This window comes from Anabrus simplex, chromosome 2 (genome assembly GCF_040414725.1).
Source record: "Anabrus simplex isolate iqAnaSimp1 chromosome 2, ASM4041472v1, whole genome shotgun sequence".
Taxonomy (NCBI): domain Eukaryota; kingdom Metazoa; phylum Arthropoda; class Insecta; order Orthoptera; family Tettigoniidae; genus Anabrus; species Anabrus simplex.
This window is the reverse complement of record NC_090266.1, coordinates 953,495,998-953,513,003: the sequence shown is the minus strand read 5'-3', so window position 1 is coordinate 953,513,003 and position 17,006 is coordinate 953,495,998. Positions and strand designations below refer to the sequence as shown.

Below are 17,006 nucleotides of genomic sequence, written 5' to 3'. Positions count from 1 at the left end.
ATAACGTCATGGTCCGCCTCTGTGGTGTAGTGGTTAGTGAGATTGGCTGCCACTCCCGAAGGCCCGGGTTCGATTCCCGGCTCGGCCACGAAATTTGAAAAGTGGTACGAGGGCTGGAACGGGGTACACTCAGCCTCGGGAGGTCAACTGAGTAGAGGTGGGTTCGATTCCCACCTCAGCCATCCTGGAAGTGGTTTTCCGTGGTTTCCCACTTCTCCTCCAGGCAAATGCCGGGATGGTACCTAACTTAAGGCCTACCGAGCTCGATAGCTGTAGTCGCTTAAGTGCGGCCATTATCCAGTATTCGGGAGATAGTAGGTTCGAACCCCACTATTGGCAGCCCTGAAGATGGTTTTCCGTGGTTTCCCATTTTCACACCAGGCAAATGCTGGGGCTGTACCTTTATTAAGGCCACGGCCGATTCCTTCCCAGTCCCAGCCCTTTCCTATCCCATCGTCGCCATAAGACATATCTGTGTCGGTGCGACGTAAAGCCAATAGGAAAAAACTTAAGTCCACGGCCGCTTCCTTCCCTCTTCTTTGTTTATCCCTTCCAGTCTTCCCATTCCCTCGCAAAGCCCCTGTTCATCATAGCAGGTGAGGCCGCGTGGACGAGGTACCGGTCATCTTCCCCAGTTGTATCCCCCGACCCCGAATCTGAAGCTCCAGGACACTGCCCTTGAGGCGGTAGAGGTGGGATCCCTCGCTGTGTCCGGGGGAAGAACCTACCCTGGAGGGCAAACAGATAAGGAAGAATAAGATATACCGTCATGATTACTGTAGTTGATTCGTGTAACGGATTTGAGGCACTTTGGTTATCAGCCCCTGACATGATTAGTTACTCGTGTTTTTACTAATTTAAGTAAAGCCAAAAGAGAAGCCACCACCATACAGGTCATGCAGACCTTTGAAGTAATGGAAGGTAAAGACTTCATTATCCGTAACTTCGGAACTGGGTGGGGTGGTTAGCCCTATGTCCGGCTGCCTTTGTCCCCAGGAATTAACCTGGTACTCATTTTTGGTGTAGAATGAGTAAACCTCACCAAAGTGGAAATCCCGTTTCAAAATTTTTCGAGTTCTTGACGGGGAACTGAGCACGCCTTTACCACCTCGGCTAGGTAGCCCTACTAATTTAAGTAAAGCATTCTAATGCAACAATCGGCAAGTTTTTATAATTTTTCTGCGTGTTGTGATAATACAAATTACTTTTTTATTTACGTAAAATTTACTCTTATTGTTCCATTTATCTTCAAAACATGAAATAATGTAGACCTTGTATTAGTAGAAGATAATGTTAAAACTTTATCTCTCTCGAGTATCGTAATAATAATAATAATAATAATAATAATAATAATAATAATAATAATAATAATAATAATAATAATAATAATAATAATAATAATATATTCTCCTAATTCTTTAACGAATGAACCTAAAACATGTGATAGTATATACATCACACCCTCGCACTGTATTCAGAAACAAAATATATTATTATTTTCATTTTCGATTTATTATTATTACCATTATTATTATTTCATTTGTATATTTATTCATAAAATTTTAAGCTGGAAGGTGTCCATGTGTGATATGAGTAATTTGTTTTGTACAAACGGATTTGTAAACGGTGCTATTTAGAACTCGGAAACTTTGCACGAGTCATCTAGAACAGTCCAGAGTCCGTGGATGTTGTTATTGCCTTGGGACGCGGAAGTGGTTCGGGTCGTGGTCTTGGAAGACAAGAGGATCTTCCACTGCGATTGGATGGCCAACATCAATCTAGACGTATCATGAGGGGGTAGAGGGAAGCTGAGGTCTATATAGGCATGTGTGAAAACAGCGGAGAAGTGGATCGAAAAGTTTGGTAGTGAGAGGAGATGTAACATTTGTGAAATGTAATTGACTTCAAACTTTGGGAGGAAGAGGAGATGTAACTTTGGTGGAACGTGGTCTTATAATGTTTGTGGAATGTTAAGTGTGGTACTAACCTACAACTGTGGACTGCTTAGGCACTTGGAATTGTATAACTTGTGGCGGCTTGGTATTATATGTTGGTAAAAGCTATGGGGTACTGTATCTCAGACTTTCCAGAATTTATGTTTTAGTACGACAAGCGTGTATTGCTCAAATGAAAGTATCTTCAAACCAAGCGGTAGAATTAGTGAACACAGAATTGTAAAGGTACAGTATCTGTGTGATATAACAATTGCCAATAATGAGAATATGCAAGTTGTGTTGATACACGGGGACGGTGAAGGGTATTTATCCACATACATATGCTTTGTAATGAACTTTCAACGGACTGACTGCAAATGGTAGCTTGGAGTCTTCCAGCGATCTTTTGTTTGTGTATTATATGTATATTTTGGTGTGTTGATGAGGTGCCGATGCACGGATATTATTCAGAATATAGTTAGTTATTTTAGAATCAGTGGAGTTATTGATGAACGTAGGTGCAGTTCCTACCTATTTAGTCATTTTCAGAAGGTTAGGTAAGCCCTGAAGCAGACGTACCAGTACGCTCCTTTATGTACACGCCCTAGGAGAGAGAACTACCATGCTTTATCAAAATTCGAGGGATCCTTTCTGGTGAATTCTGGCGCTCATACTATGGGCATTTCGATTAATTATTTTTATTTCATTTTAATTATTGTATTATTTATTCAGAAGGATTACAAACAAGACATATTGCGGAGAAAGAACTGGGATAATATACATGGCTACCTGCAGCCATAGGTCGCCCCGATTGGCTCACGTTCGATTCCCGACATATACTCAGCTTCAGAGATACAATTGAGAAAGTGGTTATAAAATCCCACCCTGAGCCGTCCTAGAGGAGGTTTTCCATGGCTAATCACTTCAATTTCCGGCAAATGTCTATGATGTAAGCCATAACTGCTTATCCACTTCCAGAGATGCACATGCCCTGAAGTTCACTCAGCCTACACTAGAAACGGGAACCATGTTAATTTCTTGAGTAATTAAGGCTACGGCCGCTTCCTTCCAACTCCTAGGCCTTTTCTACCCCATCGTCGCCATAATACCAATGTGTGTCGGTGCGACATAAAGCAAAAAAAAAAAAAAAAATCTTGGGTCAGAGTTGGCCGCACGCACAGCTAACCATTCTGCCCCACCAAGTGCCGAGGTTACGTATAGTGTATGCCTTTACCTTCTCCCCAAGTGCCTGTACGGAAATGACTTTGCTTTTCTCTTTTTTTACATACTTCCAAATCCTGGACCCAACGCTCATCAGTACAGACACAACGGTTAAAGGTTATCAGGCTGTTTTTAAGCTCTAAAGACACTGGACAATAAAGAAGAAAATGTTGCGAAATGATCACCCTGAACAAATACTGTAGCACACCATCATTCCTTCGAATAAAATACTCTCAAGAAGAGGAATCGTGAATCTAATACTCTCAAGAGATGAATCGTAGTTCTGGATATCAAGAATCACTTCATTTCACACGGACTGAAATAAACAAAAATCTCATACAACTTATCTATGAACTTGTGTCCAATAGATGTCCTGCAGATTATAACATTAATTATAAGATCTTCACGTGATCAGCATTCTTATTCCTTGGTTTTCAGGACCGAGTTCACTGTCCTTCATATAAAACAGCCCTGAGCTAACATCACGTGGCTCATTAATCGCGGATTAACCACTTGACCTACATTAAAAATATTGAATATGCCGAAAATCGAACCCGAAGACCTTGGAAAATAGATAGAGCTACATTTACACCAGCTAAATCACTCTCACTGCATGTTTGCATGTTTGTAAGCAATTAATGATCGTGAAAACTAAACGTAACTGATTTTACATTATTTTTACATCTTACCAGTGGATTGTATGCGGACAAGGAAATCGGTCTCTTTGATACCTAAAATGAGATCTCGTACGTCATGTGGGTGGGACAGCAGACCTCACTGCCCCTTCTGGGGACCCACCACCTAGCCCTGAATCGTTATTTCACTTTTATAGTAAAATACACTAAAACTATGACATTTTGGACATTTGACGAATGAAGGAACGTTGCCATTGGCTAAATCCTACAATATGGTGTCATTTCCATAATTCAGTACAGATGCTTACGTAGATGCATGTCATTGCCAAATACGCTGTAATAAAAACTCCTGCACGAATGGTGAGGAGACCGGGCGTGTTGGCAGTGCAGTTAGGGGCGCGCAGTTGTGAGCTTGCATCTGGGAGATAGTGGGTTCGAATCCCACTGTCGGCAGCCTTGAAGATGGGTTTCAGTGGTTTCCCATTTTCGCATCACGCAAATACTGGGGCTGTACCTTATTTAAGGCCACGGCTGCTTCCTTCACACTCCTAGGCCTTTCCTATCCTATCGACCGAGATCGATAGCTGCAGTCGCTTAAGTGCGGCCAGTATCCAGTATTCGGGAGATAGTCGGTTCGAACTCCACTGTCGGCAGCCCTGAAGATGATTTTCCGTGGTTTCCCATTTTCACACCAGGCAAATGCTGGGGGGCTGTACCTTAATTAAGGCCACTGACGCTTTCTTCCCACTTCTAGCCCTTTCCTATCCCATCGTCGCCATAAGACCTATCTGTGTTAATAATAATAATAATAATAATAATAATAGTAATCTTATTTGCTTTACGTACCACTAACTACTTTTACGGTTTTCGGAGACGCCGAGGTGCCGCAAATTAGTCCCGCAGGAGTTCTTTCACGTACCAGTAAATCTAACGACACGAAGCTGACGAATTTGAACACCTTCAAATACCACCGGACTGAGCCAGCATCGAACCTGCCGAGTTGGGGTCAGAAGGCCAGCGCCTCAACCGTCTGAGCCACTCGACCCGGCACCTATCCGTTGAAATGGTGTTGGGAGTTGGGCTATTGATAGGCCTGTACGGCGATTCGCGGCCGAAGCTGGGGGTGCTAGCACTTGCTTACCGTACAAATGTGGTCTGTACAGTCCAACGGTCTAGTCACTTTGTAAGAGGATCGAGGCCAATTTCTGTCAGTTTAAAGTTTTGTCCATTCTGGAACATAGAATGCCCTGCTGTGCTCTGCCCTCCTAATTCACCGAGCAGTCGGGCCTGTTTGATTTACTACCTGAACAGGTGTTAGGATTGTCTGAGTAAGTGACGTAGCCGTTAAGAAAAACGATAGTTTCGTTCTCCGTACCTAGCGGAGTGTGGTTCAGTTCTGTCTAATAATAATAATAATAATTAACAAAAGCAAAGCTATCTCTGCATAAGCTATGAAAGTCCTTGAGTGAGTAGAAGATAAAGATGTCCATTACACACTACGTCAGTCTAAGCTGCCTCGGTGGATAAGAAACAGAGTGCCCTACTCATAATTGTAAGTTCGCGGGTTCGACCATACTGAGGTAGATGAGTCTTTGAAGGGTGATAAAAAATGTTGACACTCCATGTCATTGTTAAAGATTCCTTATAGCACTCAGTGTTACCTGACAATTTTTCTTACAATTGGCTTTACGTCTCACCGACACAGATAGGTCATGTGGCGATGGTGGGTTAGGAGTGGAAAGGAAGTTGTCACGAGCTTAATTAAGGTACAGCCACAGCATTTGCCTGGTATAAAAATGAGGAACCACGGAAAACCATCTTCAGTGCTGTTGACAGTGGGGTTCGAACCCACTATCTCCCGAATGCAAGCTCACAGCTGTGTGCCCCAGACGAAATTAAATGTAGAGTAGAATTCCGCTTTCGTTGCTAGAGAGAAGCACAATCGGAATGTCGAAATTCCTAAGAAGGGCACCTAGATGGCACTAATTCAGAAGGTCTGCCACTCGGTAGCTGAAGCCATCATCATAAACGAGGGATGTGAGTGATGTACAGATTAATACATCTAGCTCGCTGATTGAGTATTCGTATTCGTCTTAACACACATTTTAATTTACACAAAACACAACACTACAAACCACCACAGAAAGACGCAATAACGAACAGAGTGGCTCAAAGTAAAACCTGTATAATAAAGAATCACGTAGTATCCACCGAGGTAAAGAATACATTTGTTGATTCACCGAACTGAAATCTGCATGTTCTATTGCCCACAATTGTATATTAAAAGCACGAGTTTCATACGATTTCAGATATCTCCTGAAGAGACTAAATTCTTCTTCTTCTTCTTCTTCTTCTTCTTCTTCTAACTTAATCCGTTCAACGTCCAGGGTTGTTTATTCCCTCGGACACAGCGAGGGATCCCACCTCTACCGCCTGAAGGGCAGAATCTTGGAGTGTCAGCCAATTAGTCAGGGACACAACTGGGAAAAAGAACCAGTACCTAACGCAGGCGGCCTTACCTGCTATGCTGAATAGGGTCTTGTGGGAGATGGAAAGATGGGAAAGGATAGACAAGGAAGAGGGCAGGAAGCAGCCGTGGCCTTATGTTAGGTATCATCCCGGCATTTGCCTGGAGGAGAAGTGGGAAACCACGGAAATCCACTTCGAGGATGGCTGTAGAGGGAATCGAATCCCCCTCTACTGAGCTGACCTCCCGTGGCTGAGCGGACTCCGTTCTAGCCGTCGAATCACTTTTCGGATTTCATGGCACAGCCGTGAACCGAATCCGGGCCTCCGGGGGTGGCAGCTAATCACACTAACGACTACACCACAGAGGCGGCTGAAGAATAAATTCATAAATATTAGAGATTCACCCACAGCGCTAAAAGCAGAGTGCGGGAAAATCAACAAGGTTATGAAATTTAAATATCTAGTTGAAATAATTCAGATTAAACGACTCGATAAGGGAGCAAACACATACAGGGCAAGACAACTGGAACTAGCATACCAACTGACTAAAGATAACTATAAGAAGAAGAGTCTTCTTCTTCTTCTCCTTAATCTGTTTCCCCTCCAGGGTCGGTTTTCCCTCGGACTCAGCGAGGGATCCCACCTCTACCGCCTCAAGAGCAGTGCCCTGGAGCTTCAGACTCTGGGTCGGGGGATACAACTGGGGAGGATGACCAGTACCTCGCCCAGGCAGCCTCACCTGCTATGCTGAACAGGGGCCTTGTGGAGGTATGGGAAGATTGGATGGGACAGGCAAGGAAGAGAGAAGAAAGCGTTAGGGAGCATCCCGGCATTTGCCTAGAGAAGAAGTGGGAAACCACTTCCAGGATGGCTGAGGTGGGAATCGAACCCACCTCTACTCATTTGACCTCCAGAGGCTTAGTGAACCCCGTTCCTGCCCTCGTACCACTTTTCAAATTTCGTGGCAGATCCGGGAATCGAACCCGGACCTCCGGGGGGTGGCAGCTAATCACGCTAACCACCACACCACAGAGGCAGACAAAAGGAGAGTCTCTCAAGGAAAACTAAAATCAAACACTTCAATACAGTAATCAAACCAAAGAGTCTGTACGCCGCAGAATGATCTTTCTATGGAAACCGGTGAAATAGAAGAGACAAGAAAGGAAAATATTGAGTAAAATCTGGGGACCATTGAAAACGGAGGAAGGAGAGTTTGGACATTAGGAGCAAAAATAATCTGTACATGAACAAAGAAAATGAAATGATGTCAGACACGATCAGAAAGAGGAGAATTACATTATTTTGGTCTCATAATGAGGATGGGTAAGACCAGGCTGACAAAACGAGGGTTTAATCATGTTTACAAGAACAAGAATGGCAACCAGTGGATCAAGAAGTAAAAGAAGATTTGACAGAGACTGGAACAACAGACGATATCATGCACAACAGGCTGCCTCTGTGGTGTAGTGTTTAGCGTGGTTATCTGCCACACCCGGAGGGCCGGGTTCGATTCCCGCCTCTGCCACGAAATTTGGAAAATTGTACCTTCCACGGGAAGTCAATTTTCTCTTAAATTGCCGTCAGTAGCATAAGTGCTGTGGGAACTCTTCGATAGTCATCACAATGAAACACGTGTTCCTCAGAACTAGACCTGCTTTTACTTTGAATATTCAGTGAAGGCTCACCAGCAGAAAGTTCTTCCTTTCGAATGGCGGATATCGTTCGAACAGATACAGTTTCCACTCTCTAATATTCCTTCCTCTTCTTCTCCGTGGCATTTTCCCCACTTTACTCGGGTTGGCACATAATGCGGATTTGGTTCATTTCTAGGCCAGATGCCTTTGATGATTCCAACCCAGTGCGGAAGGATGTGTTCACTACGATTATTGCGTTTCTCTATTGTGGTTGGTAGTGTGGTGTGTCGTGTTGTATATCTACGAAGCCAAATTCTGAGGAGGAGAATATCCTTCACCTGTAACTCCAGCCAAATTACAGGCGTAAACTGTGAATTGTATAAATTAAGGAGAGAGTGAAAAAATTGCCGAAACCCGGGATCGAACCAGGGACCTTTAGATCTTCAGTCTAACGCTCTCCCAACTGAGCTACTTCGGCCACGGCATTGTCACAATCTTTAGAGAATAAAAGAATGCTTATGGCATTTGAGGCACTGTGAGAAGCGTTTTCGCCAGCCATGTCAGTGACTTAATCGTTGCCATAGACACACTGTTCTTCTAATCTCTAAACATTTAAACCATCAGTTGCTACGAATGTTGCGGTCGAAGTAGCTCAGTTGGGAGAGCGTTAGACTGAAGATCTAAAGGTCCCTGGTTCGATCCCGGGTTTCGGCAATCTTTTTCACTCTGCTCTTAATGTATACAATTCACAGTCTACGCCTGTAATTTGGTTGGAGTTTCAGGTGAAAGATATTCTCCTCTTGAGAATATGGCTTCGTAGACATACAACACAGCACACTACCAACCACCACAGTAAAACGCAATAATCGTAGTGAATACATCCTTCCACATAGGGTTAGAATCATCAAAGGCATCCGGCCTTAGAAATGAACCAAATCCCCATTATGTGCTAACCTGAGTAAAGTGGGGAAAATGCCATGGAGAAGAAGAGAAAGGAGAATTAGAGAGTGGAAACTGGTAGATAAGCAAGTTCAGGAGAAATTAGTGGAGGATCCAATACTGTTCCAAGGACACATGCAGGGGATATTGAAGAGGAATGGCAGAATTTGACTACATTTATTTGCAGCGTAGAAAGAGCACAACGTCCGCCTCTGTGGTGTAGTGGTTAGTGTGATTGGCTGCCACCGCCGGAGGCCCGGGCTCGATTCTAGGCACCCGGGATGGTACCTAACTTAAGGCCAGGGCCGCTTCCTTCCCTCTTCCCTTCCAATCTTCCCATCCTCCCGCAAGGCACCTTTTCAGCATAGCAGGTGAGGCCGCCTGGGCGAGGTGCTGGTCATCCTCCCCACTTGTATCCCGGACCCAGTGTCTGAAGCTCCAGGACACTGCCCTTGAGGCGGTAGAGGTAGGGTCCCTCGCTGAGTCCGAGGGAGAAACCGACCCTGGAGGGTAAACAGATTAAGAAAGAATGAAAAAATAAAATTCTAGAAATCCTGGTTACGCTACTGCAGTCCCATCTCTACCGTCTCAACTAGTGCTCTCTAGACTAGGTATGCTCGTCCGCCATTATGGTTCATTCCTGCACTACGTTGGTAAGGCAGTAGACCGCCCCAGCCTTACATATCCCTCTTTTTTACTGTTCTCGACGCTAGAAAATAATGCTAAACTAACATACTGAAAAAATACTCATTCTTAGTATTACTCGATCGATTACTCAGCATAAATATTAGTATATTTCGTATATTGTCCGCCTCTGTGGTGTAGTGGTTAGCGTGATTAGCTGCCACCCCCGGAGGCCCGGGTTCGATTCCCGGCTCTGCCACGAAATTTAAAAAGTGGTACGAGGGCTGGAACGGGGTCCACTCAGCCTCGGGAGGTCAACTGAGTAGAGGTGGGTTCGATTCCCACCTCAGCCATCCTGGAAGTGGTTTTCCGTGGTTTCCCACTTCTCCTCCAGGCGAATGCCGGGATGGTACCTAACTTAAGGCCACGGCCACTTCCTTCCCTCCTCCTTGCCTATCCCTTCCAATCTTCCCATCCCTTCACAAGGCCCCTGTTCAGCATAGCAGGTGAGGCCGCCTGGGCGAGGTACTGGTCATACTCCCCAGTTGTATCCCCCGACCAAGAGTCTGAAGCTCCAGGACACTGCCCTTGAGGCGGTAGAGGTGGGATCCCTCGCTAAGTCCGAGGGAAAAACCAAACCTGGAGGGTAAACAGATGATGATGATGATGATATTTCGTATATTATTGTGTAAGTTTTACTCGAGACGGTGATTGTAAAAGCAAGGTCGTTGATAATTAGCCTTTTACACTGACTGACAGAGCAAATGCAACACCAAGAAGGAGTGGTCAGAATTTTATGCCAATTGCAGGGTAGACTGAAGTCACTGAGGTATGCTCATGATGTGAAATGCGCCGCTGTGCTGCGCGCGTAGCGAACGATAAATGGGACACGGCGTTGGCGAATGGCCCACTTCGTACCGTGATTTCTCAGCCGACAGTCATTGTAGAACGTGTTGTCGTGTGCCACAGGACACGTGCATAGCTAAGAATGCCAGGCCGCCGTCAACGGAGGCAAATCGCAGCCGATACCCATAGGGATGTGTCCACGGTGCAGCGCCTGTGGCGAAGATGGTTGGCGCAGGGACATGTGGCACGTGCGAGGGGTCCAGGCGCAGCCCGAGTGACGTCAGCACGCGAGGATCGGCGCATCCGCCGCCAAGCGGTGGAAGCCCCGCACGCCACGTCAACCGCCATTCTTCAGCATATGCAAGACACCCTGGCTGTTCCAATATCGACCAGAACAATTTCCCGTCGATTGGTTGAAGGAGGCCTGCACTCCCGGCGTCCGCTCAGAAGACTACCATTGACTCCACAGCATAGACGTGCACGCCTGGCATGGTGCCTTGCTAGAGCGACGTGGATGAGGGAATGGCGGAACGTCGTGTTCTCCGATGAGTCACGCTTCTGTTCTGTCAGTGATAGTCACCGCAGACGAGTGTGGCGTCGGCGTGGAGAAAGGTCAAATCTGGCAGTAACTGTGGAGCGCCCTACCGCTAGACAACGCGGCATCATGGTTTGGGGCGCTATTGCGTATGATTCCACGTCACCTCTAGTGCGTATTCAAGGCACGTTAAATGCCCACCGCTACGTGCAGCATGTGCTGCGGCCGGTGGCACTCACGTACCTTCACGGGCTGCCCAATGCTCTGTTTCAGCAGGATAATGCCCGCCCACACACTGCTCACATCTCCCAACAGGCTCTACGAGGTGTACAGATGCTTCCGTGGCCAGCGTACTCTCCGGATCTCTCACCAATCGAACACGTGTGGGATCTCATTGGACACCGTTTGCAAACTCTGCCCCAGCCTCGTACGGACGACCAACTGTGGCAAATGGTTGACAGAGAATGGAGAACCATCCCTCAGGACACCATCCGCACTCTTATTGACTCTGTACCTCGACGTGTTTCTGCGTGCATCGCCGCTCGCGGTGGTCCTACATCCTACTGAGTCGATGCCGTGCGCATTGTGTAACCTGCATATCGGTTTGAAATAAACATCAATTATTCATCCGTGCCGTCTCTGTTTCTTCCCCAACTTTCACCCCTTTCGAAACACTCCTCCTTGGTGTTGCATTGTCACTGTCAGTCAGTGTAATAAACAAACAAAATAGGCATGTACTCACACTGGAGAAGTAATAGAACAAATAGCTTACTAATAAATCGTTTTTAAAAATTATATTATTGATAAGTAGATAGGTTGTTCGTAAGCTATGCGCCGCGCTACCGTCTTATGAAATGAGGGACACCATGGTATTGATATAGGCTACTGTTATTTTTAAATCGTGAAATTTGAAGAGGTAATTGGTCAGTGTCGAAGATATATAAATTGTGATAGAAGATTTTGATACAACCTGCTCTCAGTCGGTATTTCATAGTTGCGTGAAATTGATTCAGCCCTATATTCAATGTTGTCTAAATAATAAGAAAAATATTCTTCGAACAAATATAACGCTGAAATGTGATGTACGAAGACGAACACATCCAAGTAACTGGGATTCTGTAAGTTTTTTTCTTCTAAAATTAAGCCCCTTTTCTTATTTACCAGTATTTAAAAAACATTCTATGTGCAAAATAAACTTAATTTCCGGTCAGTGTTTCTTTTTACAAATTGCTTTACGTCGCACCGTCACAGATAGGTCTTATGGCGACGATGGGACAGGAAAGGGCTAGGAGTGGGAAGGAAGAAGCCGTGGCCTTAATTAAGGTACAGCCCCAGCATTTGCCTGGTGTGAAAATGGGAAACCACGGAAAACCATCTTCAGGGATGCCGACAGTGGGGTTCGAACTCACTATCTCCCGAATACGGGATACTGGCCACACTTAAGCGACTGCAGCTACCGAGCTCGGTTTTGGTGAGTGTTATGATATGATATGATACTTTATTATTTTTCTCTAGGTCTACAGTAACAAATACCCATTTGATCCGTTAAAGAATGCTATAAATCCCATCAGCTTATGCAGTTGTAATGAACAGAGGATTTTAGTTTGTTCAACCGAACATTCAAAACAAATGTTATGTTATTATAAATTACATTCGGGAAGAAAATAGGAATAGAGTACTCCTATAGCTGAATCTTCTCTCCCAACCTTAAGTATTGCATCGATAATCAATTACCAGTGACTTGTAAGGGGAGTGACCCACGAGCTGTGGGGAATATTGAAATATTTTGACTTTGGCAAAGTTACAGAACTTTTTTTTTTTTTTTTTTTTACAGAGATTCCTCTGCTTTGAGGAGAAGTAGTATGATTTCTCAACACTACTCACCTTATTAAACTTCAAAGGGTTGCAACATTGGTTAACTTGCTCAGGCAGAACATTTACAAAAAAGTATGATATTTAAGTAATATTTTACAAATTTACTGTTTCCTTTTATTACAGTATTTCTTCGTCTCCTTTAACTGTTTAACCTCCGCGGTCGGTTTTCCCTCGGACTCAGCGAGGGATCCCACCTCTACCGCCTCAAGGGCAGTGCCCAGGAGCTTCAGACTCTGGATCGGGGATACAACTGGGGAGGATGACCAGTACCTCACCCACGCAGCCTCACCTGCTACGCTGAACAGGGGCCTTGTGGAGGTATGGGAAGATTGGATGGGACAGGCAAGGAAGAGAGAAGAAAGCGTTAGGGAGCATCCCGGCATTTGCCTAGAGGAGAAGTGCGAAACCACTTCCAGGAGGGCTGAGGTGGGAATCGAACTCACCTCTACTCATTTGACCTCCCGAGGCTAAGTGGACCCCGTTCCTGCCCTCGTACAACTTTTCAAATTTCGTGGCAGATCCGGGAATCGAACCCGGACCTCCCGGGGTGGCAGCTAATCACGCTAACCACCACACCACAGAGGCGGACAGAAGGAGAGTCTCTCAAGGAAAACTAAAATCAAACACTTCAATACAGTAATCAAACCAAAGAGTCTGTACGCCGCAGAATGATGTTTCTATGGAAACCGGTGAAATAGAAGAGACAAGAAAGGAAAATATTGAGTAAAATCTGGGGACCATTGAAAACGGAGGAAGGAGAGTTTGGACATTAGGAGCAAAAATAATCTGTACATGAACAAAGAAAATGAAATGATGTCAGAAACGATCAGAAAGAGGAGAATTACATTATTTTGGTCTCATAATGAGGATGGGTAAGACCAGGCTAACAAAACGAGGGTTTAATCATGTTTACAAGAACAAGAATGGCAACCAGTGGATCAAGAAGTAAAAGAAGATTTGACAGAGACTGGAACAACAGACGATATCATGCACAACAGGCTGCCTCTGTGGTGTAGTGTTTAGCGTGGTTATCTGCCACGCCCGGAGGGCCGGGTTCGATTCCCGCCTCTGCCACGAAATTTGGAAAATTGTACCTTCCACGGGAAGTCAATTTTTTTTTAAATTGCCGTCAGTAGCATAAGTGCTGTGGGAACTCTTCGATAGTCATCACAATGAAACACGTGTTCCTCAGAACTAGACCTGCTTTTACTTTGAATATTCAGTGAAGGCTCACCAGCAGAAAGTTCTTCCTTTCGAATGGCGGATATCGTTCGAACAGATACAGTTTCCACTCTCTAATATTCCTTCCTCTTCTTCTCCGTGGCATTTTCCCCACTTTACTCGGGTTGGCACATAATGCGGATTTGGTTCATTTCTAGGCCAGATGCCTTTGATGATTCCAACCCAGTGCGGAAGGATGTGTTCACTACGATTATTGCGTTTCTCTATTGTGGTTGGTAGTGTGGTGTGTCGTGTTGTATATCTACGAAGCCAAATTCTGAGGAGGAGAATATCCTTCACCTGTAACTCCAGCCAAATTACAGGCGTAAATTGTGAATTGTATAAATTAAGGAGAGAGTGAAAAAAATGCCGAAACCCGGGATCGAACCAGGGACATTTAGATCTTCAGTCTAACGCACTCCCAACTGGGCTACTTCGGCCTCAGCCTTACCACAATCTTTAGAGAATAAAAGAATGCTTATGGCTGTTGAGGCACTGTGAGAGGGGTTTTCGCCAGCCATGTCAGTGACTTAATCGTTGCCATAGACACACTGTTCTTCTAATCTCTAAACATTTAAACCAGGGATGGCGAACCTTTTCCAACTAGTGTGCCATTTTAACTCTGGTTTATTGTTCTCATCTGTTGACTGTACCACTTGTTGTTTTCCATTTCCATTACGGTATGTCTACAACCTACAACCCCCCCCCCCTCGCAACTTCATTTATTGAGTCATTTATTTATTTATTTATTTATCTATTTATTTATTTATTATACATATTTGCACAACGGGTGCAATATATCTTGTCATCATCATCATCATCTGTTTACCCTCCAGGTTCGGTTTTTCCCTCGGACTGAGCGAGGGATCCCACCTCTACCGCCTCAAGGGCAGTGTCCTGGAGCTTCAGACTCTTGGTCGGGGGATACAACTGAGGAGTATGACCAGTACCTCGCCCAGGCGGCCTCACCTGCTATGCTGAACAGGGGCCTTGTGGAGGGATGGGAAGATTGGAAGGGATATGCAAGGAAGAGGGAAGGAAGCGGCCGTGGCCTTAAGTTAGGTACCATCCCGGCATTCGCCTGGAGGAGAAGTGGGAAACCACGGAAAACCACTTCCAGGATGGTTGAGGTGGGAATCGAACCCACCTCTACTCAGTTGACCTCCCGAGGCTGAGTGGACCCCGTTCCAGCCCTCGTACCACTTTTCAAATTTTCGTGGCAGAGCCGGGAATCGAACCCGGGCCTCTGTGGTGTAGTGGTTAGCGTGATTAGCTGCCACCCCCGGAGGCCCGGGTTCGATTCCCGGCTCTGCCACGAAATTTGAAAAGTGGTACGAGGGCTGGAACGGGGTCCACTCAGCCTCGGGAGGTCAACTGAGTAGAGGTGGGTTCGATTCCCACCTCAGCCATCCTGGAAGTGTTTTTCCGTGGTTTCCCACTTCTCCTCCAGGCAAATGCCGGGATGGTACCTAACTTAAGGCCACGGCCGCTTCCTTCCCTCTTCCTTGTCTATCCCTTCCAGTCTTCCCATCCCCTCACAAGGGCCCTGTTCAGCATAGCAGGTGAGGCCGCCTGGGCGAGGTACTGGTCATACTCCCCAGTTGTAACCCCCGACCAAGAGTCTGAAGCTCCAGGACACTGCCCTTGCGGCGGTAGAGGTGGGATCACTCGCAAGTCCGAGGGAAAAACCGAACCTGGAGGGTAAACAGATGATGATGATGATGATGATTATATTTTTATTCCAATTTAGCCAGCTGGAACTAGGAATTATTAAAAAAAAGCTGTTTGTACAAACCTTGTTATCTTATCTGCTAATTCCTTCGTTTATTTTCTTTAATTATTAAGGTAATTATTGACGGAAATACGCACAAAATGCTGTTTTTCGCGGCTAACCATTTTTTATTTCACTGCGGCAAGTAGTGGAGACTTTGCGTGTTGCTGTGAGGAAGCGTAGTAGGGGTATATGTTTTTTGTCGAGGTCGTGGCCACTGAGTTATAATTCCCCCTCTTACCACACGCATTCATCAGTCTGGAAGTCTCTTTAGTGTCTGTTAGTTTCTTAGTGAGTATTCAAATGCTAAATGATTTTTAATTGCATAATCATGCCGTACTTCTATTTAATTATACCGGGCGAGGTGGCCGTGGTGTTACTGGCGCGCAGCTCTGAGCTTGCACTCGGGAGATATTAGTTTCGAATCCCACTGTTAGCAGCCCTGAAGATGGTTTTCCGTGGTTTCCCATTTTCACACTTTATTTAAGGCCACGGTCGCTTCCTTTCCACACGTAGCCCTTTCCTGTCTCATCGTCGCCATAAATCCTATCTGCAAAGGAACGAGAAGGAAGATAACTACAACCAGTGACATTGTATAAGAGAACTACAACTGACGCACTGTACGGGAAGGAAGTGGTGCTGATACACGGTACTGGAGTGACACGGCTGCAATGGACTGGACTTCAAACGTTCGTGGAGCGTAGTCTTGTTATGTTCGTGGAAAGTGGCTGATTGTGGAGAGTGCTTGCGCATTAAGTATTGTAGCACTTGTGGCGGCCTAGCATTATATGTTGGTGAAAGCTATCTCAGACTTTCCATAATTTATGTTGAGGATCGACAGACGTGTGTATATATCTTTACAAGAGTTACAATATGTGAACACAGTAGTACAAGGTACAGTATCTGTGTGATGTGATAACTGCCGATTATGAGAATCGGTAAGTCGAATTGATATAGAGACAGTGAAGGGTATTTATCTTCATACATGTACATTGTTCATCGGACCATCTACAAATGGTAGCTTAGTTCTCACTTTCGTTTTCCCACGGTTTTCATTATTGTTGTTGTTGTAAATATGGAGTCTTCCAGCAATATTTTATGTGTGTATTATATGTATAATGTTGTATGTTGATGAGGTGCTCATGCACGGAATTTGTTCAGAATATAGTTAGCTATTTTAGAATCAGTGTTATTGATGAACCTAGGTGCAGTTCCTACCTAATTAGTCGTTTTCAGGAGGTTAGGTAAGGCCTGCAGCAGATGTACCAGTACGCAGCATTATGTACACGCCCTGGGATATAA

General features: G+C 45.2%; 3 non-coding genes across 3 annotated transcripts; 1 reads left to right on the top strand and 2 right to left on the bottom strand.

The window, feature by feature from the left end:
• Window positions 1-8,298: 8,298 nt before the first annotated feature.
• Window positions 8,299-8,371, bottom strand: TRNAF-GAA (transfer RNA phenylalanine (anticodon GAA)). The gene has a single exon. It is a non-coding gene; the product is annotated as a tRNA-Phe (tRNA).
• Window positions 8,372-8,534: 163 nt separating this feature from the next.
• On the top strand, window positions 8,535-8,607 carry TRNAF-GAA (transfer RNA phenylalanine (anticodon GAA)). Its single transcript has one exon. It is a non-coding gene; the product is annotated as a tRNA-Phe (tRNA).
• Window positions 8,608-14,300: 5,693 nt separating this feature from the next.
• On the bottom strand, window positions 14,301-14,373 carry TRNAF-GAA (transfer RNA phenylalanine (anticodon AAA)). Its single transcript has one exon. It is a non-coding gene; the product is annotated as a tRNA-Phe (tRNA).
• Between the last annotated feature and the right edge of the window lie 2,633 nt (window positions 14,374-17,006).